A 27,089-nucleotide genomic window follows, 5' to 3' on the forward strand; every position below is an offset into this window, starting at 1 on the left:
CGAGAAGGGGACGAGTGGAAGACAGCATTCAGCACAACCACGGGGCATTACGAATACCTGCTGATGCCGTACGGTTTGATGAATGCTCCATCAGTCTTCCAGTGTTTCGGGACATGCTTGGTGTGGTGGTCTACATCGATGACATGGCCAACCAGGGCTTCCTGAGGATAGCCGAACAGTGCCAGTCTAGAGTGAAGCGGCTAAAGGCCAACTTCCTCCAGTTCTGCGAGAGCAAACAGTAAGTCATGGGGGATAAGATATGGATATGAAATTGATAACCACTATTTATAATTGCAAATTGATTATGAAGATGCCATACTGATGGAACAGTTTTGTATTTATGGTCAGAGGTTTGCCATGCTCATGTTAGTAAAGCAAAGCTCATAAACTAACCAGATATGAGGAATAAGAAATGTTCTATTTTCCCAGGAGTGGAGGAGAAAATGTGGAGTGCGAATTCTACGATCAGTTTGTGCAAATATTCGGGAACAAGCATCTATCCTGTGACTCTCTGGCTGAGGAATCGAATGGCGCCACAGACATGGGAGAGGTCCCAGGTGGCCAAGTCCACGGAACAGGTAACTGAAACAATCTCCTAATCTCTGTACAGTAAATGCTGTTTTTACATTATACTATCAACGTTGGGCCTTTGTTTACGTGTTGTTGTTTTTTGGCTGTCCATCACCATGAGAACTAGATCTCCCCTGGAGCATTGAGGAGACTGAAGCCCTCCTCGACATATGGGTCAGTGACAGAATCCAAGAGGACCTGAGGGGAAACACTGAACTGGAACACATTTATACAGAGATTTCCCAAATGATGGCTGACCAGGGCTTCATGAAAACAGCAGAGCAGTGCCAGACAAGGGCGATGCAACTGAACCTGAGTATTATTCCAATCTGACGATGAGGAAGCATTAGGGATCATCTGAAGACAGTTTTGTAGCGCCACAGGACAGCTATAATGACTCAACAATGACTTCTGGAAAAGAGGTGTATGAACAGTTGCAATGACCTGTGTCTCTCCTGTCTCCTGCGTTGTTTTCAGAGAGGTTCTGTATTCTATCAAAGAGGCGCTGTTGCTTTGTTGGATATTGTTGAAGAGACTCAACATCCATCCCACTCTTTCTGTTGGAAATCAGACACATTTATTTAACCTTTGTATAGGTGCTTAAATCTAAGTCTAATGGACTATCTGAACATTTTTTAATCATGTATTTCACTGTAAGTGCACATGTGTTGTGACAAAGGGACCTATTCAATGAATTGGCTTGAGTGAATCCTCTAACAAGAATTGGTAAAAACCACATGACATTCTGAACATCTTGATTTTGCATTATGATTTGCCAAACAAAAGGCTTGCTATTATGTACATATCTGTGTATTTTATGTACATTTGTGTTTTAGCAAACTCACTGTGTATTTTCAAGTGAACTAATTTAGATAAAATTAATTTGAGTGGAGTTTGATTGCCTGACTGTTTGGGTACTTAAGTGTCAATACTGAATCATCTCTGTTACTGTCTATCTAGGTTCACCGAAACACTGAGGTTTCTGTTGTTATCATCTCTAAACACTGGGGAGAGCATGAAACCAAATCCTATTTTTATCCTCAACAGATTGTCTGGAGCAGAGCCCCACTGTAGGTAGCCACTAGAATTCTGGAAGCACAGGCACCTACTTTTTGTTTAGTCATACGTTATTTTTAGATAACACGGTGAGATAGCCGTTGCATCAAATCCTTTTCTCAGCATTGATGGTGTTGGTTGTTCCTCGGAAGACCATTTGCATAGAGAGGATACTTTGCATTGGCAGTGCATGCTTCAGTGGTCTGGGAGTGTTTATAGCCATGTGAGTTTAACACTTCATGACTAAGAGCTGTCCTTCATGACAACAGAACCCACAACAACCATGACTTTTATCACCATCTTCATCTGGACACTTGCTTTCTGCTTTCAAGGTTACCATCTTCAGAATTTGTTGTTGAACAATGATTTAATCTACACAAAAGTATAATGTATATTAATGTAAATATTTTATTCAGAACAATTGCTTAATATATGTGATATTCATTTCATATAAATGTTTTATTCTATGTTTCAGAATCCAGAGGACAGATCAATGTGACTCAGACTCCTGCAGTGAAAACTGTTCTCCCAGAACAGACAGTCTCTCTGAACTGTAAAACGTGCAGTAATGTGTATCAAGCAGGTTACTCTGATGCCCGTCTTGCCTGGTATCAACAGAAACCTGGAGGAACTCATGAACTCCTTATTTACCATACTAAAACACTCCATCTAGATGCAGTGGTAGTGGAACTCATAGTGACTTCACTCTGACCATCAGTGGAGTCCAGGCTGAAGATGCAGGAGATTACTACTGTCAGAGTTTCCACTATCCCAACAGTGTCTGGGTGTTCACAGATACATAAACCTCCCTCAGTCAGACTGTACTGCTACAGCTCGGACCTACTGCAGGTGCTGAGGGGGATGACACTGACATGGAACACTGATCAGTAGAGGAAGTCAACTTTGAAAATGGTTAGAAAGTGTCATCATCATCATCATCATGGTTGTAACTTGTTATATTGTCATGAACTGAAAGTGTATATAAAAATGTATTAGAAGTTTTGGAACACATTACCTGTCCATATGCAGAGTAAGATCTACTGAAGTAAAAATAAAAGTAATGTTAATTCAGCATAGACAGGGCTGGGTGGTTCTGCTTGTCCCAGAATAGAGCAGCACTGTCACCAGATATTCACTCTGTTCCCAGGGGGTTGGAGGTAGAGAAGACCAGGGGAAATATAATGGAGAAGTGTAGACCACACATTGTTGAAAACCATTGCAAAAATATCTAATTTAATAAAATCATATTAGGAATTAAACATAATAAATATACATGTCATGGAAAGTAACTGTTTAGTAGTGTGAGTTCTGAGAGCAGATCTTAGAGGTTTATTATCAAATATCACTAATTATTATAACTGGTATTGGTGCTACAGTATAACAGGATCATTCAGTTGTAGAAATGATTGCAGAGTATTTGTTGGATCAGATGCCCTTTAATTCTGTTTGAAAACATGAGAGTAGCTATATGCTACAATGCTGAAATTATAAAAGAAGCTGATTGATCTAAATTAGTATGAAGTGTTCTGCCTATTCATGTGATAGTGATCACTGGAATGATGATTAAATCAATTATTGGATTATTTTCTAATCAAAGCAAGCTTTATTTGAACTCAGAGGCAAGAAGACATGTACAACATAATCTCAAAATACTTCATTTAGCACACAGCACTACTGATATTATTCACTATTATACTGTAACATTCAGCTCTAAAACACTAATGTTTCCAGAACTAGCATCATGTGGGGATTCTCTAGAACCCTACAATTGCTTCTCCGGTCTCTAGACACTATATTGACTTTTCCTGAAGGCGGCTGAATCACTGGTGTCGTCGTCGTGCAGGTGTACACCTCTCCATCTTCCCAGCGTGCCTTGCTCAGGGTCAGGGTGCTACTGCGGCTGAAGTGGCCGCCCTTCTCTTCTTCTGTGGTGGTCAGGACCCCATCCTTGACCTCCGCCCCGTCCACCTCCCAGCTCACCATCGCCCCCTGGGGGGAGTACACTCTCAGCAGGCATGCCAGTTTGGCCGAGCCCCCGGAGAGTTACTCAGAGGACAGGAGGGAGCAGAGACACTGTGTGCCTGACAGAGGGAAGAGCTGGAGAAGAGGAGAGATGATAGAGGAGAGTCAGCTACTACTACTATTGTATAACAGAATATATTAGGAGAGGAGAGGAGAGGAGAGGAGAGGAGAGGAGAGGAGAGGAGAGAATACACACAGGATAAACAACTAGCTACAGTACTGAGAACAACCGACAACAACAAAACACTTAATCTATAAAGATAAAGGCAAAAATAAACTCTGAAAACATTTCTAGACAAAACAATTCATCAGATAAATGTATGTTACATTCATGCTCTACAGTTTAGCACACCAAGAGCAACAAAACACTAGGAGGGGGTTTCCTGGACACAGATGAAGCATTGTCCTAGACTAAAAGCTCTTTCAATGAAGATTATCCAATTGAGTTTGCTTTTCAGTCCAGGACTAAGCTTAATGTGTCTGGCAAACTGCCCCTAAGTCTACAAAGACATGCAGTAAACAGATACACTACATTACCTCATCAGGTATATGCTTAAACATTTACATTACATTTACATTTACATTTCTTAAACATTACAAAGCACAACTGATCATGACCTGGGGTTGTATATCCACAGCCTATTAAGGCTGAACGCATGTCATGTATGCAGTTGATCTATCGGATCTGATTGAACAATAACCAGGAATAATAAAATCAAGATGTGCTCTAAGCCACATCAGGTTTAATCTCTAAATCAATTATATATTTCTTAAACGCCTGATCGTTAGTACAACACCTCGTTCCTGCCACGCCCTGCTATCTTCCAGCACCTTCACAGTCTTTAATTGATTCCAGCTGAGGCTCATTTACCAATCAAGGCCATGATTGGCTGGACAATCAGCTCTCAACCTTTTTAAAGGTCAGCTGCTCACACATCTCTTCAACGAGGGGAGAGATGGTGGAAGAAGAAGTAGTGTCGTTTGAAGCTGAAAGCGCGTTGAGTACAGTTAGTGAGAAAGATGAGTGGACAATAGTGAAGTCCAAGAATGGAACAGAAAGGGCTAAAATTGTTGTGGAAAATGAGTCTGATGAATCGTTCCTGTCACGTTCGTTTAAGGACGGGTCAGACCAAGGCGCAGCGTGAAAGGCATATATGTTTATTTCACCGATAAACACACGAACAAACCAACGAAACGTGAAGTCCTAAGGCTAAACACAATACAAGCCTCTAACACAGAACAAGATCCCACAACTAATGATTGTAAACAGGCTGCCTAAGTATGATCCTCAATCAGAGACAACGAGCGACAGCTGTCTCTGATTGGGAATCACACCCGGCCAAACATAGAAATACAACACCTAGACTGAGAACATAGAAAATACAACATAGAACTCCACACCCTGACTCAACATACTAGAGTTTCATACGTCAGGGTGTGACAGTTCCTTGTTGGAGTACATTTTTTGGATAAAGATGTTTATTTGGGAAACCCTTTTGAAGTCAGAGGATGGTGAAGAAGGCATTGGGAAATGTGGATGCAGTCAAAGTAACCAGGAGTGGTATGGTGTTGATATCATAGTAACCAGGAGTGGTATGGTGTTGATATCATAGTAACCAGGAGTGGTATGGTGTTGATATCATAGTAACCAGGAGTGGTATGGTGTTGATATGGTGTGTATCTAAAGAGCAAAAGGAATGTGCATTGTGGCTCGCGAAAATATCGACGCATGAAGTGAACAGCTTTGGTTTTCGGAGCAGGAAACCAGTAAAAGGTGTTATTTCTGGCGTCCCGTTGGACATTGATAATCAATATCTTAGGCTAAAAATTCCAGGAGTAGTTAATGCATGTCACTTGACCCGTATGGAGAATGGGAAAAAGGAGCAAAGTTTATCTGTATTATTGATGTTTGATGAGTATTTACCACCCTATGTAAAGTTGGGATATAAGATACGCTGTAAGAGCATTCGTGCCAATCCCGAAGCAATGCAAAAAGTGTAAAAAGTTTGGCCATGTGTCAAGTGTTTGCAGATGGAAGGAATATGTTATTGAAGAGTCTGTGAATGTAAAATGTTTCAACTGTGGCGGGGATCATAATTCCGAATACCCTGAGTGTTCTGTTAGGGTGAAAGAGGTTGAGGTGTCAAGGATCAGGGCTGTACAGCAAATCTCCTATGTGGAGGCGGTGAAGAGCATTGAAGTTCTTCAGAAGATATGGTGGTGGATGCAACACAACCAGTTGCAAATGTTATACTTCAATCAAGTAATCTGGAAACACTTATTGTGAAAAAGGTGTATTTTGTAGCATTTATAGCCACAGTTATTAATTGTACTGCACAAGTGTCTAAGAAGCTGGACATCATTATATCTGCAGCCGAGTGGTTATCCCACTGGCTATGTGGTTATCCCACTGGCTATAAGGTGAATGCACCAATTTGTAAGTCGCTCTGGATAAGAGCGTCTGCTAAATGACGTAAATGTAAATGTAAATGAGAAGACTTAACAGCAGAAGCACTGCAAGGACTACTGTCGCCAGGAAATGTCCCGCCATCACAGGATCCTTCTGAGCCTGTGTAGGGACCTGATTAATTTAGTTTAATTAACATTTCGTTACTAAAAGTTTGTATGGATTTTTTAAAATATATGTATTTATTTATTTTTTACCCCACATTTTTTTCCTTTTTGGATCCTTATTATCCACATGTACAGTAGGTGGCGGAATACACATAATTGTTGCGAACACTATTATACCAAAGAAGAAGATCTCTTCAACTACAGTTTCTCTGTGGGACCATGAAAGTCTGTTTGGTTAGAGAGAACACTTTGCATTGCCAGCACATGTTTCAGAGGTCTGGGAGTGTTTATATCCCTGTGAGTTGAACACTTCATGACTGAGAGCTGTCCTTCATGACAACAGAACCCACAACAACCATGACTTTTATCACCATCCTCATCTGGACACTTGCCCTCTGCTTTCAGGAAAAAGATTTTGAGCTCAGACATTACACACATATCTGTAACCATAGAATTAGGAATTAGAATGTGATGTCAGTAACTATCAATGCCTATATTTAGTAATACCCATATTTTATGTCATCTATTAAATGGTGGTTTATTCATTGTAAGAAAGTCCCCCTCCCTGAATCCACTATAGAGGTTAAAGTAAAACCAGTCCACTCCCTCACATCTGGCCCAGTCCAGGGTATTTCAGGCAGTGAAACTGTTCAACTGCTAGACTGGTATCTGTGGGAGTGAAACTGAAATTTACATAGACAAGGCTGGGTGGTTCTGCTTGTCCCAGAATAGAGCAGCACTGTCACCAGATGTTCACTCTGTCCCCAGGGGGTTGGAGGTAGAGAAGACTGTCACTACACTATATAACAGCGTTTCCCAAACTCGGTCCTCGGGACCCCAAATGTTGCACGTTTTGGTTTTTGCTCTAGCACTACACACCTGATTCAAATAATCAACTAATCATCAAGTTATGATAATTTGAATCAGCTGTGTAGTGTTAGGACAAAAAACTAAATGTACACCCCTTGAGGACTGAGTATGGGAAACGCTGCTATATCTTGAAGTAGTGCCACTTGTAATATTTGTAAAAATACAATTTTTTTTTAGCTTCAAATCAAAGCCTATAACACACGTGAGAGTCCAAGATATCGGTTGACTGTTTGATAGTTCTTATTTTATTACTATAAAGTCTGTCAAGTCAAACACATCTGACACAGACTCAGTATCCTGATGAATGAAGACAGTCAACTACTACCATGGCAGAACCTCTTCTATTATATCATAATATATTGTGATAGTATTAAATACTGGTCCATTATGATGTTAGAGTGAGTTTTAGACTTGACAGTTTTTAAAGACAGCATTAATCAGCCTTACTGAATACATATTTTTCCAGAATATTACAAATATACAGTATCTAAGATACTGTTTATTAATAGAAACAACAAAAATATGCATTTCAAAAAGAAATATTTATTTTAATCCATTATCACACAATCGAAGCATCAAAACAAACATGATAGTGAATAAAAGCAGATCACATCAAATCTAAAACTAACACAATCTCAATCTACAGAATGGATTGACACATGAATTCAAGCCAAGCCCCCTGTTAGTCTACACCAGGGTGATCTCTAAATCAGAGAATTACTGATTTTAGAACAAAGCTAGTCAAAGCAGAGGAACCAGCATCCTCTCTCCACAGGGGTGTGTGACTGAGGGGTCCTACCCAGAACAGTCAGCCCTCCTCAGGGTCTTTGTGACTGGAGTCTGGGATTTCTGCTGGAATTCACAGGTCACCTCTCCTGCCTTCGTCCACTCCTGGGCAGTGAGAGTCAGGGTGCTGCTCCAGCTGTACAGGCCGTCCTTCTCCAGGAACCCGGGACTGGCCTCCTGCTTCTTGCTGGTCCCGTCCACTTTCCAGCTCATGGTCCAGTCTGAGGGGAAGCCCTTGTTGGCTAGACACATCAGCGTGGCTATTGACTTACTGGACAGCTCCTCACTAGAGGCTGGCTGGACGGGTTTGGGAACTGTTACCTTGAAGAAACACAACACATCAACTACATCAAAACAAAGTACTTTGGAAATGACTTCTAAAACTTAGATTAGATTGCTAAAAGACGTGAAGAAAACACAAACATTAGTATGATAGGAAAGCAGATTACAAGTATAAAGTATACAAGCAGAAAGCATACAAGTATGACGTGTGTAACTTTAGCATTACTTTGTCATACTTAAAAAAAAATTAGGATAGTTTCTCATCAGAATACTCATATTTGTAGTATTTTGCAGAATCCAAGAGGTTGGATACAAATAACAGAGACCCTTTCTGGCTATCATGAACACAATGCACTGATGACTACAATAACAAATATTATAGTTATCATACCAGAATAAGAGTTATATAGTCTGCAATCACACAAATAAAACGTACAAAAAAATGCCCGCAATTTAACATTTTGATTAAATAAACTGTTAAAGAAGGCTCTTTCAAAATCAATATATAACAATATTTTTGGAAAGTAAAGTATCTCAAATCTAAATGTTTTAATAGATATTAAAGAGTTTAAGAATAAAATGGAATCAGACAAACATCAAGAAACTTACTTCCAACATCTAGTCTGGTGCCGCTACCAAAAGTGTACCACAGTGATACAACCCCTATAACTGCTGGTACAAAAACCTCCTGACCATTGGGCAAGCTGAATAATAAAATGTTTTAGACTGTGGTATAAACCATGAGCACATATGAATACTGGCCAAATATAATGTTATATTCTTCATTTGAAATAGTTTTTTGATTAAATGAAAAACATTATAGTTTTATTATAAAATAGAAAGGTAAAAAACAAACCCAAACATTTTAGAGAAATGTTCAGTAACTGATTTGAGAAGCTTTCATAAGAGTCCAAGCATGAGTGAAGTGACAGTTAGGGCTGTATTCAATCTGTATCGCTGAAGCCTTTAAATTTCAATTGGGCTTTAGCGCTGAACTTCAGCAATACGGATTGAATAGAGCCCTTCATCTGAAATAAAAGGTGTATCGTTGAAGTGTTACAGATTGCCGGATAGAAATGTCAAGATAATTTTTGATTGAGCTGACATATTACATTTACTTCACTTAGCAGATGCTCTTATCCAGAGGGACTTACAGGAGCAATAAGGGCCTTACTAAAGGGCACATCGACAGATTTTTGACCTAGTCGGCTCAGGGATTCGAACTAGCGACCTCTTAACCGCTAGGCTACCTGCCACCCCATATGCATCGTTTACTGTGAATGCAGTCTCCGCTAACACAGGAACATTGCCTTTAAATTCCAATCACGCTGTAACGCTGAACTTCAGCAATACGGATTGAATAGACCCCTTCATCTTGATGCTTGTCATTTGCTTTCAAGTTAAAGTTGCTGTTGAATTCTAAAGCATATTATGTTCTAGAAAACTGATCTTAAATGGAATCTGATCTTGACAATGTGTTATTCATTTCTCAGTATCCCGAGGGCAGATCACTGTGACTCAGATCCTGCAGTGAAAGCTGTCCTTTCAGGTCACATACTGCAGTTACTCTCCACTGCTGTAAAACCAGCAGTGATCCATTAAAGGCTCTGTGCAGTCAAAATTCAGTATTTCTTGTGTTTTATATAATATTGTACAACAGCTGATGAAACTAACACTGTAAAAGTGTGAAAAAAATGGATCAGTTGTCACGGTTTCGGCCGAGGCTGCTCCTTCTCCTTGTTCGGGAAGGCTTCGGCGGTCGTCGTCTCCGGAGTACTAGCTGCCACCGTTCTATGTTTCGATGTTTGATTGGTTTTGTCTGTTTTGTTACACCTGTTCCTTGTTAGTGTTTATTATGCGTCCTATAAGTTCTCCTGAGTTTTGTCATGTGTTGTGTGTAATTGTTCGTTGTCACTGTGGGATGCTAGTTCGTTTTCTTCTCTCTGTTTGGTTTAGTAGAGAGCTCTGCACTTTTGTGCCTTTGTATGTACTTTACCGGTGTGCGTAAAGTTTGCTTGCCTGCCAGGTTGTATCTAGCCGTGTTTTGCTTGTTCTTTTTTGTCTTCACTAAAGACGTCAGTACCAAGCCTCTGTGTGTCCTGCGCTTGATTCCACACCACTTCTACACTCAACTGTGACAGAATTACACACCAATATGATGGAATCAGCAGGAGCAGCCGCACCTACCGAGATTATTGAGGAGCGCCTTCGTGGACAGGAGGACAGGATCAACCAGATCGGGCACGCTCTGGATAGGGTGATGAACACCCTCCATCATCGATGGGAGGCCAGCGGGGTACCCACGCCCCCACCTACCACACCATCACCATCGGTCAGTCCACCTGTCCAACTTCCGGAACCCAGTGGGATTCGGCTCTCGCTCCCGAGGGCGTACGACGGCACCGCGGCCGGGTGTCAGGGTTTCCTGTTGCAAATCGAACTCTACCTCGCCACCGTACACCCGGTGCCCTCAGGACACGAGAGCGTTTCCGCCCTCATCTCCTGTCTCACCGGCAAGGCGTTGGAGTGGGCCAATGCCGAATGGAGGAGGATAGACGCCGCAACGATCACCTATGCGGAGTTCTCCCGCCGCTTCCGGGCAGTGTTCGACCATCCACCTGAGGGGAAGGCGGCGGGGGAGCGTCTATTCTACCTCCGGCAGGGGATGAGGAGCGCTCAAGAGTTTGCACTGGAGTTCCGGACGCTAGCGGCAGATGCAGGGTGGAATGAGCGGGCCCTCATAGATCACTTCCGCTGCAGCCTCAGGGAGGACGTCCGTAGAGAGTTGGCGTGCAGGGACACCACTCTTTCGTTTGACCAATTGGTTGACATGGCCATTCGGCTAGACACCCTGCTCACCACCCGCGGACGTCCTGGGTGGGGGTCGCCCATTCCACCCTCCAGCACCTCCGAGCCGAGTCCTATGGAGCTCGAGGGTGCTGGCGCTAGAGAACGGAGGAGAAGGAGCCCGAGGGGGGCCCTCCCCTGCACCAACTGTGGCCGTGGAGGGCACACCGCGGCTAGGTGCTGGGGAGGGTCTCCTGGAGGACGAGACAGCAGGCCACACATTGGGGAGTCCTCCCAGGTGAGTAGGCGCCCCACTTACCCAGAGCTTTCTGTCGTGCACATAACCATACCTGTTTGTTTTCCACAGGTTGCACCTCGTTCCCAGCATAAGGCGCTAGTAGATTCAGGCGCAGCTGGGAATTTTGTAGATCGTACATTTTGTATAGAGTTAGGGATCCCTCTCCTACCGGTTAATAATCCCTTCCCTGTACATGCCCTAGATAGCCGTCCGTTAGGATCCGGGTTGATCAGGGAGGTCACAGTGCCACTTAGGATGGAGACGCAGGGGGTTCATGAGTAGACGATCCAGCTATTCCTGATTGAATCTCCTGCGTATTCGGTGGTGCTGGGGCTTCCCTGGTTGATTACTCACGATCCTACCATTTCGTGGCGAGAGAAGGCTCTTAAGGGGTGGTCTGCCCAGTGTGTGGGGCTATGTCTGGGTGCTTCCGTAGGGGCGACCTCGGTGGGAGGTCGATACGGAGATCGAGCGGGCGTTACGCACTGACCCTAGCCCTCCACAGTGTCCGGTGGGTCGGACGTACGTCCCGTTCGAGGTCCGGGATCGACTCATTTATTGGGCTCACACGTCACCCTCCTCTGGACATCCAGGTATTGGCCGGACAGTGCACTGCCTTAGCACAAAGTACTGGTGGCCAACGTTAGCCAGGGATGTGAGGATTTATGTCTCCTCCTGCTCGGTGTGTGCCCAGTGTAAGGCGCCCAGACACTTGCCCAGGGGTAAGTTACAACCCCTGTCCGTTCCACAACGACCCTGGTCTCACCTCTCGGTGGATTTTGTTACAGACCTTCCCCCCTCACAGGGGAATACCACCATCCTGGTCGTTGTGAATCGGTTCTCGAAGGCCTGTCGTCTCCTTCCCATGCCGGGTCTTCCTACTGCCCTACAGACCGCTGAGGCTCTATTCACCCACGTCTTCCGGCATTACGGGGTACCCGAGGATATAGTGTCTGATCGAGGCCCCCAGTTTACCTCCAGAGTCTGGAGAGTGTTTATGGAGCGTTTGGGGGTTTCGGCGAGCCTTACCTCAGGTTACCACCCGGAGAGTAATGGGCAGGTCGAACGTGTCAACCAGGATGTGGGTAGGTTTCTGAGGTCGTATTGCCAGGGCCGGCCGGAGGAGTGGGCGAGGTATGTTCCCTGGGCCGAGATGGCACAGAACTCTCTCCGCCACTCCTCCACTAAACTAACTCCTTTCCAGTGTGTGTTAGGGTACCAGCCGGCTCTGGCACCTTGGCATCAGCGCCAGATCGAGGCCCCTGCGGTGGATGAGTGGGTGCGGCGCTCGGAGGAGACGTGGAACACTGCACATATCCATCTGCAGCGAGCCATCCGTCGACATAAGACGAGCGCCGATCTCCACCGCAGTGAGGGGCCAGTGTACGCACCTGGAGATCGAGTCTGGCTCTCGACCAGAAACCTGCCCCTCCGCCTGCCCTGCCGGAAGCTGGGTTGGCGGTTTGTGGGGCCTTTTAAAGTCCTGAGGAGATTGAACGAGGTGTGTTACAGGTTACAACTGCCAATTGATTACAAGAATATTAACCCCTCGTTCCATGTGTCTCTCCTCAGGCCGGTGGTAGCTGGTCCACTCCAGGACTATGAGATAGAAGAGACTCCTCCGCCCCCGCTGGACATCGAGGGGGCTCCAGCGTACACTGTTCGGTCCATCCTAGATTCGAGACGCCGGATGGGGGGTCTCCAATATCTCGTGGAGTGGGAGGGGTACGGCCCGGAGGAGCGGTGCTGGGTGCTGAGGAGGGACATCCTAGACCCGTCTCTTCTGACCGATTTCCATCGTGGTCATCCCACGCGCCCTGCTCCGCGTCTTTCTGGTCTTCCTCGAGGCTGGGGTCGGCGCACGGCTGGAGCCGCGCGTCAAGGGGGGGGTACTGTCACGGTTTCGGCCGAGGCTGCTCCTTCTCCTTGTTCGGGCAGGCTTCGGCGGTCGTCGTCTCCGGAGTACTAGCTGCCACCGTTCTATGTTTCGATGTTTGATTGGTTTTGTCTGTTTTGTTACACCTGTTCCTTGTTAGTGTTAATTATGCGTCCTATAAGTTCTCCTGAGTTTTGTCATGTGTTGTGTGTAATTGTTCGTTGTCACTGTGGGATGCTAGTTCGTTTTTTTCTCTCTGTTCGGTTTAGTAGAGAGCTCTGCACTTTTGTGCCTTTGTATGTACTTTACCGGTGTGCGTAAAGTTCGCTTGCCTGCCAGGTTGAATGTAGCCGTGTTTGGCTTGTTCTTTTTTTGTCTTCACTAAAGACGTCAGTACCAAGCCTCTGTGTGTCCTGCGCTTGATTCCACACCACTTCTACACTCAACTATGACATCAGTGTTATTTCATGATTGTTCCTAGTTGAAAATATGATGTACTGCACATAGGACCTTCTAATTAGCAGGTTTGCATTTGAGGGAGGATCGGCTTTCCATGGTGACATTAAAATGTTAATAGAAATTAGTTAATAGACCAATAACAAAGAGAGTTCCAAATCTCTCTGCCAATAACAGCTAGTTTTTCGTTTTCCCCTCCCCACTCAGACCACTCTCAGACAGTCTTAGATGCAGGTGCTGAGGGGGAGGACTAGACCGGTGATAGTGTTGAGGACTAGACCAGTGATAGTACTGAGGACTAGACCAGTGATAGTACTGAGGACTAGACCAGTGATAGTGTTGATGACTAGACCAGTGATAGTGTTCAGGACTAGACCAGTGATAGTACTGAGGACTAGACCAGTGATAGTGTTGAGGACTAGACCAGTGATAGTGTTCAGGACTAGACCAGTGATAGTGTTCAGGACTAGAACAGTGATAGTGTTCGGGACTAGACCAGTGATAGTGTTCAGGACTAGAACAGTGATAGTGTTCAGGAGTAGACCAGTGATAGTGTTAGGGACTAGTACAGTGATAGTGTTCAGGACTAGACAAGTGATAGTGTTAGGGACTAGACCAGTGATAGTGTTCAGGACTAGACCAGTGATAGTGTTGAGGAGTAGACCAGCGATAGTGTTAGGGACTAGACCAGTGATAGTGTTGAGGACTAGACCAGTGATAGTACTGAGGACTAGACCAGTGATAGTGTTCAGGACTAGACCAGTGATAGTGTTGAGGACTAGACCAGTGATAGTGTTGAGGACTAGACCAGTGATAGTGTTGAGGACTAGACCAGTGATAGTACTGAGGACTAGATCAGTGATAGTACTGAGGACTAGACCAGTGATAGTACTGAGGACTAGACCAGTGATAGTGTTAGGGACTAGACCAGTGATAGTGTTGAGGACTAGATCAGTGATAGTACTGAGGACTAGACCAGTGATAGTGTTGAGGACTAGACCAGTGATAGTGTTGAGGACTAGACCAGTGATAGTGTTCAGGATTAGACCAGTGATAGTACTGAGGACTAGACCAGTGATAGTGTTGAGGACTAGACCAGTGATAGTGTTCAGGACTAGAACAGTGATAGTGTTCAGGACTAGACCAGTGATAGTGTTCAGGACTAGACCAGTGATAGTGTTAAGGACTAGAACAGTGATAGTGTTCAGGACAAGAACAGTGATAGTGTTCAGGAGTAGACCAGTGATAGTGTTAGGGACTAGAACAGTGATAGTGTTCAGGACTAGACCAGTGATAGTGTTCAGGACTAGACCAGTGATAGTGTTAGGGACTAGAACAGTGATAGTGTTGAGGACTAGACCAGTGATAGTGTTGAGGACTAGACCAGTGTTGGTGTTGAGGACTACAGTCTAGAGTATCATAGGTTCCCTCTATTATTTGACCGACCAACACCTCAAAATGAAAACAGTCACACAATGGATGATATACACTGAGTGCACAAAACATTAGGAACATTCCATGACATACTGACAAGGTGAATCCAGGTGAAAGCTGTGATCGCTTATTGATGTCACTTGATAAATCCACTTCAATCAGTGTAGATGAAGGGGAGGAGACAGGTTATAGAATGATTTTTAAGCCTTGAGACAATTAAGACATGGATTGTGTATGTGTGCCATTCAGAGAGTGAATGGGCAAAACAAAATATTGAAGTGCCTTTTAACGGGGTATGGTAGTAGGTGCCAGGCGCACCGGTTTGTGTGTCAAGAACTGCAACGCTGCTGGGTTTTTCACAGTCAACAGTTTCCCATGTGTATCAAGAATGGTCCACCACCCAAAGGACATTCAGCCAACGGCAGGCCAGTGGTCGAAAACGGGTATTGATGAAAGAGGACAAAGGAGGCTGACATGAATTGTGCAGAGCAACAGACGGGCTACAGTTAGTCAACTGACAGACTAGTACAACATTTGTGACCAAAGACCCATAAAAGAATGCACAACTCATCGTACCTTGACACGAATGGGGTATGGCAGCCGACATCCTTACAAAGTTACACTTCTTTCAGCAAAAAACAAGAAACTGAGTTTGCAGTGGGCTATGGAATGGAAATACTGGACACTGGAGAATTGGAAAAATATTGCTTGATCTAATGAATCCCTGTTCCTGCTGTTTCACGCTGATGGGAGGACTAGGGTATGGAGAAAACCACATGAGTACATGCATCCAAAAAGCTGTGTGTCAACGTTGGTGGTGTGATGGTGTGGGGTGTGTTTTTCATAGCACACATTGGTCCCCTTGATAAAAGTGGAGCAACGTTTAAATTGCCAATCAGGTGCATCCCTTCATGGCAGAAGTGTATCTATCTGCAAATTGATTTTTTCATCAGTATAATGCCCCATGCCACAAGGCTAGGATTGTCCAGGAATAGTTCCACGAACATGACATTGAATTCAGCTTACCGCAGTGGCCTGCCCAGTCACCAGATCTCAATAAAATGAGCATCTGTGGGATGAGATGGAACGAGCAATTCAGAGTAGAGATCCACCACCAGCCAACTTGACACAACTGTGGGAAGCATTGGAGTCAACATGGGCCAGCATCCCTGTGGAAGGAACACTTTCGACACCTTATAGAGTCCATGACCCGACAAATTGAGTCTGCTCTGAGGGCAAAAGTGGGTGGAACTAAATATTTGGAATGCGTTCCTAATATCTTGGACACTCAGTGTATATCCCATACATTACCAAATGAGGCATACGTTATCTGCCTTGCTCCAGGAGGCCCATTTGCATAGAGAGGACACTTTGCATAGACAGCACATGCTTCAGAGGTCTGGGAGTGTTTATATCCCTATGAGTTTACACTTCATGACTGAGAGCTGTCCTTCATGAAAACAGAACCCACAACAACCATGACTTTTATCACCATCTTTATCTGGATATTTGCCCTCTGGATTCAAGGTAAAATATTTGACAGAAAATGACCCGGATCATAGCAATAAATATATAACCTCATTACAGTTTTAGTGAATATGCTATATGGACAAATTAATAAACAATTGAATGCTAATTCTACATGCAATCTCTGTTTCAGAATCCAGAGGCCAGGTCACTGTGACTCAGACTCCTGCAGTGAAAACTGTTTCAGTGGGTCACTCAGTCAGTCTGAGCTGTAAGACCAGCAGTGCTGTATTCAGTGACAGCAATGGACAGTCGTTGGCCTGGTACCAACAGAAACCTGGAGGAGCTCCTAAACTCCTAATATACTTGGCTAAAACCATTCAGTCTGGGACTCCATCTAGATTCAGTGGCAGTGGATCTGGGAGTGACTTCACTCTGACCATCAGTGGAGTCCAGGCTGAAGATGCAGGAGATTACTACTGTCAGAGTTTACACTATCCCAATAGTGTCTGGGTGTTCACACAGTGATACAGAGCTGTACAAAAACCTCCCTCAGTCAGACTGCACAGTGACTGTACTGCTACAGCTGGGACCTACTGCAGGTGCTGAGGGGAGGAGACAGTGACATGGAACACTAGATGAGGTCAACTGTGACATGTGACAATATGGTTAGAAAGCAATCGTTCAGTTCACATGACCATCATCATCATCATTAACATCATCATCATGGTTTTAACTTGTTATATTTGTCATGGCCTTTAAGTGTGTATAACATTTATTTGAAGTTTTGAAACACATTACCTGTCAATATGTAAAGCAAGATCTACAGATGTAAAACAAAAGGTATTCTGACCTCAACATTACTTCAAAGTTACAATCACTTCAGCCCCCCAAAACAAGTCCCAAAATGGACCTCAACCAAATGTCTGATTTAAATTGTGATCTTCTACCGTTATATTAACTGTTTTCATGAGCAGGTTACTGACTGTTAGATCTGTGAATGAGACATGATGCTGGATTCAAACATGAGACACATGTACACTACATACACTATCTATGTAAAGTATAATATCCATTTTATCTGTAATTAATTACATGGTGGCATATCTGTTATGAGTCCCTCCCTGAATCCACCATAGAGGTTAAGACCAGTCCACTCCCTCACATCTGGCCCAGTCCAGGATATTACAGGCAGTGAAACTGTTCAACTACTAGACTGGTATCTGTGGGAGTGAAACTGAGATTTGCATAGACAGGGCAAGATGTGAGGGAGTGTGGGTGGTTCTGCTTGTCCCAGAATAGAGCAGCACTGTCACCAGATGTTCACTCTGTTCCCAGGGGGTTGGAGGTAGAGAAGACTGTCACTACACTATATAGCAGCGTTTCCAAAACTCGGTCCTCTGGACCCCAAGGGGTGCACGTTTTGGTTTTTGCCCTAGGTTTACACAGCTGATAAAAAATTATAAGCTAATCATTCGAGCTTTGATAATTTGAATCAGCTGTGTAGTGTTAGGGTAAAAAACTAAATGTGCACCCCTTGGGGTCCCGAGGACCGAGTTTGGGAAACACTGCTACATCTTGAAGTAGTACCACTTGTAATATTTGTAATTTAAAAATATATATATATTTAGCGTCGAATCACAGCCTACAACACACGTGAGAGTCCAAGATATCGGTTGACTGTTTGATAGTTATTATTTTATTACTGTAAAGTCTGTCAAGTCAAACAGGTCTGACACAGACTCAGTATCCTGATGAATGAAGACAGTGAACTACTACCATGGCAGAACCTCTTCTATTATATCATAATATATTGTGATAGTATTAAATACTGGTCCATTATGATGTTAGAGTGAGTTTTAGACTTGACAGTTTTTAAAGACACCATTAATCAGCCTTACTGAATACATATTTTTCCAGAATATTACAAATATACAGTATCTATGATACTGTTTATTAATAGAAACAACAAAAATATGCATTTCAAAAAGAAATATTTATTTTAATCCATTATCACACAATCGAAGCATCAAAGCAAACATGATAGTGAATAAAAGCAGATCACATCAAATCTAAAACGAACACAATCTCAATCTACAGAATGGATTGACACATGAACTCAAGCCAAGCCCCCTGTTAGTCCACACCAGAGTGATCTCTAAATCAGAGAATTACTGATTTTAGAGCAAAGCTAGTCAAAGCAGAGGAACCAGCATCCTCTCTCCACAGGGGTGTGTGACTGAGGGGTCCTACCCAGAACAGTCAGCCCTCCTCAGGGTCTTGGTGACTGGAGTCTGGGATTTCTGCTGGGCTTCACAGGTCACCTCTCCTGCCTTGGTCCACTCCTGGGCAGTGAGAGTCAGTGTGCTGCTCCAGCTGTACAGGCCGTCCTTCTCCAGGACCCCGGGACTGACCTCCTGCTTCTTGCTGGTCCCGTCCACTTTCCAGCTCATGGTCCAGTCTGAGGGGAAGCCCTTGTTGGCCAGACACATCAGCGTGGCTGTTGACTTACTGGACAGCTCCTCACTAGAGGGGGGCAGGACGGGTTGGGGAACTGTTACCTGGAACAAACAGAATATATCAACTACATCAAAACAAAGTACTTTGGAAATTACTTCTAAAACTTAGATTAGATTGCTAAAAGACGTGAAGAAAACACAAACATTAGTGTGATATGAAAGCAGATTAAAGTATAAAGTATACAAGCAGAAAGCATACAAGTATGACGTGTTTAACTTTAGCATTACTTTGTCATACATATATTTTTTTAGGATCGTTTCTCATCAGAATACTCATATTTGTAGTATTTTGCAGAATCCAAGAGGTTGGATACAAACATAACAGAGACCCTTTGTGGCTATCATGAACACAATGCACTGATGACTACAATAACAAATATTATAGTTATCATACCAGAATAAGAGTTATATAGTCTGCAATCATACAAATAAAACATACAAAAAAATTCCCGCAATTTAACATTTTGATTAAATAAACTGTTGAAAGAAGGCTCTTTCAAAATCAATATATAACAATATTTTTGGAAAGTAAATTATCTCAAATCTAAATGTTTTAATAGAGATTAAAGAGTTTAAGAAAATTAATGGAATCAGACAAACATCAAGAAACTTACTTCCAACATCAAGTCTGGTGCCTCTGCCAAAAGTGTACCACAGTGATACAATCCCTATAACTGCTGGTACAAAAACCTCCTGACCATTGGGCAAGCTGAATACTTAATTTTTTTAGACTGTGGTTTAAATCATGAGCACATAGGAATACTGGCCAAATATAATGTTATATTCTTCATTTGAAATCGTTTTTTGATTAAATGAAAAACATTATAGTTTTATTATATAATAGAAAGGTATAAAACAAACCCAAAAATGTTAGAGAAATGTTCAGTAACTGATTTGAGAAACTTTCATAAGAGTCCAAGCATGCGTGAAGTGACAGTTAGGGCTGTATTCAATCTGTATCGCTGAAGCCTTTACATTTCAATTGGGCTTTAGCGCTGAACTTCAGCAATACGGATTGAATAGAGCCCTTCATCTGAAATAAAAGTTGTATCGTTGAAGTGTTCCAGATTGCCGGATAGAAATGTCAAGATAATTTTTGATTGAGCTGACATATTACATTTACTTCACTTAGCAGATGTTCTTATCCAGAGGGACTTACAGGAGCAATAAGGGCCTTACTAAAGGGCACATCGACAGACTTTTCACCTAGTAGGCTCAGGGATTCGAACTAGCGACCTCTTAACCGCTAGGCTACCTGCCACCCCATATGCAGCGTTTACCGTGAATGCAGTCTCCGCTAACACAGGAACATTGCCTTTAAATTCCAATCACGCTTAACGCTGAACTTCAGCAATACGGATTGAATAGACCCCTTCATCTTGATGCTTGTCATTTGCTTTCAAGTTGAAGTTGCTGTTGAATTCTAAAGCATATTATGTTAAAGAAAACTGATCTTAAATGGAATCTGATCTTGACAATGTGTTATTATTTTCTCAGTATCCCGAGGGCAGATCACTATGACTCAGATCCTGCAGTGAAAGCTGTCCTTTCAGGTCACATACTGCAGTTACTCTCCACTGCTGTAAAACCACCAGTAATCCATTAAAGGCTCTGTGCAGTCAAAATTCAGTTTTTCTTGTGTTTTATATAATATTGTACAACAGCTGATGAAACTAACACTGTAAAAGTATGAAAAAAATGGATCAGTGTTATTTCATGATTGTTCCTAGTTGAAAATATGATGTACTGTACATAGGACCTTCTAATTAGCACGTTTGCATTTGAGGGAGGTTCGGCTTTCCATGGTGACATTACCATGTAGCAAATTAGTTAATAGACCAATAACAAAGAGAGTTCCAAATCTCTCTGCCAATAACAGCTATTTTTCCTTTTTCCCCTCTCCCACTCAGACCACTCTCAGACAGTCTTAGCTGCAGGTGCTGTGGAGGAGGACTAGACCAGTGATAGTGTTGAGGACTAGACCAGCGATAGTGTTAGGGACTAGACCAGTGATAGTGTTGAGGACTAGACCAGTGATAGTACTGAGGACTAGACCAGAGAGAGTGTTCAGGACTAGACCAGTGATAGTACTGAGGACTAGACCAGTGATAGTGTTCAGGACTAGACCAGTGATAGTGTTGAGGACTAGACCAGTGATAGTGTTGAGGACTAGACCAGTGATAGTGTTGAGGACTAGATCAGTGATATAACTGAGGACTAGACCAGTGATAGTACTGAGGACTAGACCAGTGATAGTACTGAAGAGTAGACCAGTGATAGTGTTAGGGACTAGACCAGTGATAGTGTTGAGGACTAGATCAGTGATAGTACTGAGGACTAGACCAGTGATAGTGTTGAGGACTAGACCAGTGATAGTGTTCAGGACTAGACCAGTGATAGTACCGAGGATTAGACCAGTGATAGTGTTGAGGACTAGACCAGTGATAGTGTTCAGGACTAGACAAGTGATAGTACTGAGGACTAGACCAGTGATAGTGTTGAGGACTAGACCAGTGATAGTGTTCAGGACTAGACCAGTGATAGTGTTCAGGACTAGACCAGGGATAGTGTTCAGGACTAGACCAGTGATAGTGTTGAGGACTAGACCAGTGATAGTACTGAGGACTAGACCTGTGATAGTGTTCAGGACTAGACCAGTGAAAGTGTTAGGGACTAGAACAGTGATAGTGTTGAGGACTAGACCAGTGATAGTGTTCATGACTAGACCAGTGATAGTGTTAGGGACTAGAACAGTGATAGTGTTCAGGACTAGACCAGTGATAGTGTTGAGGACTAGACCAGTGATAGTGTTGAGGACTAGACCAGTGATAGTGTTCAGGACTAGACCAGTGATAGTGTTGAGGACTAGACCAGTGCTAGTGTTAGGGACTAGACCAGTGATAGTGTTCGGGACTAGACCAATGATAGTGTTGAGGACTAGACCAGTGTTGGTGTCGAGGACTACAGTCTAGAGTTTTATAGGTTCCCTTTATTATTTGACCGACCAACACCTCAAAATGAAAACAGTCACACAATGGATGATATACACTGAGTGCACAAAACATTAGGAACATTCCATGACATACTGACAAGTTGAATCCAGGTGAAAGCTGTGATCGCTTATTGATGTCACTTGATAAATCCACTTCAATCAGTGTAGATGTTGAAGTGCCTTTTAACGGGGTATGGTACTAGGTGCCAGGCGCACCGGTTTGTGTGTCAAGAACTGCAACGCTGCTGGGTTTTTCACAGTCAACAGTTTCCCATGTGTATCAAGAATGGTCCACCACCCAAAGGACATTCAGCCAACGGCAGGCCAGTGGTCGAAAACGGGTAATTGATGGAAGAGGACAAAGGAGCCTGACATGAATTGTGCAGAGCAACAGACGGGCTACAGTTAGTCAACTGACAGACTAGTACAACATTTGTGACCAAAGACCCATAAAAGAATGCACAACTCATCGTACCTTGACACGAATGGGGTATGGCAGCCGACATCCTTACAAAGTTACACTTCTTTCAGCAAAAAAACAAGAAACTGAGTTTGCAGTGGGCTATGGAACGGAAATACTGGACACTGGAGAATTGGAAAAATATTGCTTGATCTGATGAATCCCTGTTCCTGCTGTTTCACGCTGATGGGAGGACTAGGGTATGGACAAAACCACATGAGTACATGCATCCAAAAAGCTGTGTGTCAACGTTGGTGGTGTGGTAGTGTGGGGCGTGTTTTCATGGCACACATTGGGCCCTTGATAAAAGTGGAGCAACGTTTAAATTGCCAATCAGGTGCATCCCTTCATGGCTGTGGGAAGCATAGGAGTCAACATGGGCCAGCATCCCTGTGGAAGGAACACTTTCGACACCTTATAGAGTCCATGACCCGACAAATTGAGTCTGCTCTGAGGGCAAAATTGGGGGTGGAACTCAATATTAGGAAGGCGTTCCTAATGTCTTGGACACTCAGTGTGTATCCCATATATTACCAAATGAGGCATACGTTATCTGCCTTGCTCCAGGAGTCCCATTTGCATAGAGAGGATACTTTGCATTGGCAGCACATGCTTCAGTGGTCTGGGAGTGTTGATATCCCTGTGAGTTTAACACTTCATGACTGAGAGCTGTCCTTCATGACAACAGACTCCACAACAACCATTACTTTTATCACCATCTTTATCTGGATATTTGCCCTCTGGATTCAAGGTAAAATATTTGACTGTGACAGCAATGGACAGTGGTTGGCCTGGTACCAACAGAAACCTGGAGGAGCTCCTAAACTCCTAATATACTTGGCTAAAACCATTCAGTCTGGGACTCCATCTAGATTCAGTGGCAGTGGATCTGGGAGTAACTTCACTCTGACCATCAGTGGAGTCCAAACTAAGTTAGTCTATTCCTAGAAAACATTGAACCGCTGTAGTTTACAACAATTATAGTTTCTGAGGTGGAAGTTGGGAGAGTTATATTTGGGTGTTTCAGTGAAACGTAAGTGAGGGAGGCCCCACTCTCTCGCTTTCCCAGATGTTTAGTTCATTTCATTCCGATCTCCTTTGCATTATTGTAGCCATTTTATGTAGCCTGTCAACTATGCGTCTGTTTATCCATGTTCTCTCCTCTCCGCACAGGCTATACAAACGCCTCACACCGCGTGGCTGCTACCACTCTAACCTGGTGGTCCCTGCACGCACAACCCACGTGGAGTTCCAGGTCTCCGGCAGCCTCTGGAACTGCCGTTCTGCGGCCAACAAGGCAGAGTTCATCTCAGCCTATGCTACCCTCCAGTCCCTCGACTTCTTGGCGCTGACGGAAACATGGATTACCACTGAAAACACTGCTACTCCTAATGCTCTCTCCTCGTCTGACCATGTGTTCTCGCATACCCGAGAGCATCTGGTCAGCGGGGTGGTGGCACAGGAATCCTCATCTCTCCCAAGTGGACATTCTCAATTTTTCCCCTAACCCATCTGTCTATCTCCTCATTTGAATTCCATGCTGTCACAGTCACTAGCCCATTCAAGCTTAACATCCTTATCATTTATCGCCCTCCAGGTTCCCTTGGAGAGTTCATCAATGAGCTTGACAAGTTCCTTTCCTGAGGATGGCTCACCCCTCACAGTTCTGGGTGACTTTAACCTCCCTACATCTACCTTTGACTCATTTCTCTCTGCCTCCTTCATTCCACTCCTCTCCTCTTTTGACCTCACCCTCTCACCGTCCCCCCTACTCACAAGGCAGGCAATACGCTTGACCTCATCTTTACTAGATGCTGTTCTTCTACTAATCTCACTGCAACTCCCCTCCATGTCTCCGACCACTACTTTGTATCCTTTTCTCTCTCGCTCTCCTCCAACACTACTCACTCTGCCCCTACTCAGATGGTAATGCGCCGTTGCAACCTTCGTTCTCTCTCTCCCGCTACTCTCTCCTCTTCCATCCTACCATCATTTTCTTCCCTCTGCTCAATCCTTCTCCCTCCAATCTCCTGATTCTGCCTCCTCAACCCTCCTCTCCTCCCTTTCTGCATCCTTTGACTCTCTATGTCCCCTATCCTCCCGGCTGGCTCGGTCCTCCCCTCCTGCTCCGTGACTTGACGACTCATTACGAGCTCACAGAACAGGGCTCCGGGCAGCCGAGCGGAAATTGAGGAAAACTAGACTCCCTGTGGACCTGGCGTCTTTTCACTCCCTCCTCTCTACATTTTCTTCCTCTGTTTCTGCTGCTAAAGCCACTTTCTACCACTCTAAATTCCAAGCATCTGCCTCTAACCCTAGGAAGCTCTTTGCCACCTTCTCCTCCCTGCTGAAACCTCCTCCCCATCCCCCCCCTCCTCCCTCTCTGTGGATGACTTCGTCAACCATTTTGAAAAGAAGGTTGACGACATCTGATCCTCGTTTGTTAAGTCAAATGACACTGCTGGTCCTGCTCACACTGCCCTACCCTATGCTTTGACTTATTTCTCCCCTCTCTCTCCAGATGAAATCTTGCGACTTGTGACGGCCGGCCGCCGAATTACCTGCCCGCTTGACCCTATCCCCTCCTCTCTTCTCCAGACCATTTCCGGAAACTTTCTCCCTTACCTCACCTCGCTCATCAACTCATCCTTGACCGCTGGCTATGTCCCTTCCGTCTTCAAGAGAGCGAGAGTTGCACCCCTTCTCAAAAAACCTACACTCGATCACTCCGATGTCAACAACTACAGACCAGTATCCCTTCTTTATTTTATCTCCAAAACTCTTGAGCGTGCCGTCTTTAGCCAACTCTCTTACTATCTCTCTCAGAATGACCTTCTTGATCCAAACCAGTCAGGTTTCAAGACTGGTCATTCAACTGAGACTGCTCTTCTCTGTGTCACGGAGGCTCTCCGCACTGCTAAAGCTAACTCTCTCTCCTCTGCTCTTGTCCTTCTAGACCTGTCTGCTGCCTTTGATACTGTGAATCATCAGATCCTCCTCTCCACCCTCTCCGAGTTGGGCATCTCCGGCGATGGCTCACTCTTGGATTGCGTCCTACCTGACAGGTCGCTCCTACCAAGTGGGGTGGCGAGAATCTGTCTCCGCACCACGTGCTCTCACCACTGGTGTCCCCCAGGGCTCAGTTCTAGGCCCTCTCCTATTCTCGCTAATCACCAAGTCACTTGGCTCTGTCATGTCCTCACATGGCCTCTCCTATCATTGCTACGCAGACGACACACAACTAATCTTCTCCTTTCCCCCTTCTGATAACCAGGTGGCGAATCGCATCTCTGCATGTCTGGCAGACATATCAGTGTGGATGACGGATCACCACCTCAAGCTGAACCTCGGCAAGACTGAGCTGCTCTTCCTCCCGGGGAAGGACTGCCCGTTCCATGATCTCACCATCACGGTTGACAACTCCGTTGTGTCCTCCTCCCAGAGTGCAAAGAGCCTTGGCAACACCCTGTCGTTCTCCACTAACATCAAGGCGGTGAGCCGATCCTGTAGGTTCATGCTCTACAACATTCGGAGAGTACGACCCTGCCTTACACAGGAAGCGGCACAGGTCCTAATCCAGGCACTTGTCATCTCCCGTCTGGATTACTGCAACTCGCTGTTGGCTGGGCTCCCTGCCTGTGCCATTAAACCCCTACAACTCATCCAGAATGCCGCAGCCCGTCTGGTGTTCAACCTTCCCAAGTTCTCTCACGTCACCCTGCTCCTCCGCGCACTCCACTGGCTTCCAGTTGAAGCTCGCATCTGTTACAAGACCATGGTGCTTGCCTATGGAGCTGTGAGGGGAACGGCACCTCCGTACCTTCAGGCTCTGATCAGTCCCTACACCCAAACGAGGGCATTGCGTTCATCCACCTCTGGCCTGCTGGCCCCCCTACCTCTGCGGAAGCACAGTTCCCGCTCAGCCCAGTCAAAACTGTTCGCTGCTCTGGCACCCCAATGGTGGAACAAGCTCCCTCACGACACCAGGACAGCGGAGTCACTCACCACCTTCCGGAGACACTTGAAACCCCACCTCTTTAAGGAATACCTGGGATAGGATAAAGTAATCCTTCTACCCCCCCTTACCCCACCCCAAAGAAATAAAAAAAAACATATTGTAAAGTGGTTATCCCACTGGCTATAAGGTGAATGCACCAATTTGTAAGTCACTCTGGATAAGAGCGTCTGCTAAATGATGTAAATGTAAATAAAAATGAGTCCAGGCTGAAGATGCAGGAGATTACTACTGTCAGAGTGAACACTACATTAATAGTAAATATGTGTTCACACAGTGATATAGAGCCATACAAAAACCTCCCTCAGTCAGACTGCACAGTGACTGTACTGCTACAGCTGGGACCTACTGCAGGTGCTGTGGGGGAAGAGACAGTGACATGGAACACTAGATGAGGTCAACTGTGACATGTGACAATATGGTTAGAAAGCAATCGTTCAGTTCACATGACCATCATCATCATCATTAACATCATCATCATGGTTTTAACTTGTTATATTTGTCATGGCCTTTAAGTGTGTATAACATTTATTTGAAGTTTTGAAACACATTACCTGTCAATATTTAAAGCAAGATCTACAGATGTAAAACAAAAGGTGTTCTGACCTCAACATTACTTCCAAGT

General features: G+C 44.4%; 2 gene segments (V, D, J or C); both read right to left on the minus strand.

The window, feature by feature from the left end:
* Positions 1-7,887: 7,887 nt before the first annotated feature.
* Positions 7,888-15,618, minus strand: LOC311140055 (Ig kappa-b4 chain C region-like). The segment is given in 2 exons: positions 15,588-15,618; positions 7,888-8,192 (listed from the first exon to the last, which is right to left on the minus strand).
* Positions 15,619-18,727: 3,109 nt separating this feature from the next.
* On the minus strand, positions 18,728-19,620 carry LOC311140056 (Ig kappa-b4 chain C region-like). The segment is given in 2 exons: positions 19,612-19,620; positions 18,728-19,039 (listed from the first exon to the last, which is right to left on the minus strand).
* Positions 19,621-27,089: the final 7,469 nt, after the last annotated feature.

The sequence above is a fragment of the Coregonus lavaretus genome (genome assembly GCF_964263955.1).
Source record: "Coregonus lavaretus genome assembly, chromosome: 13".
Classification (NCBI taxonomy): Eukaryota; Metazoa; Chordata; class Actinopteri; order Salmoniformes; family Salmonidae; genus Coregonus; species Coregonus lavaretus.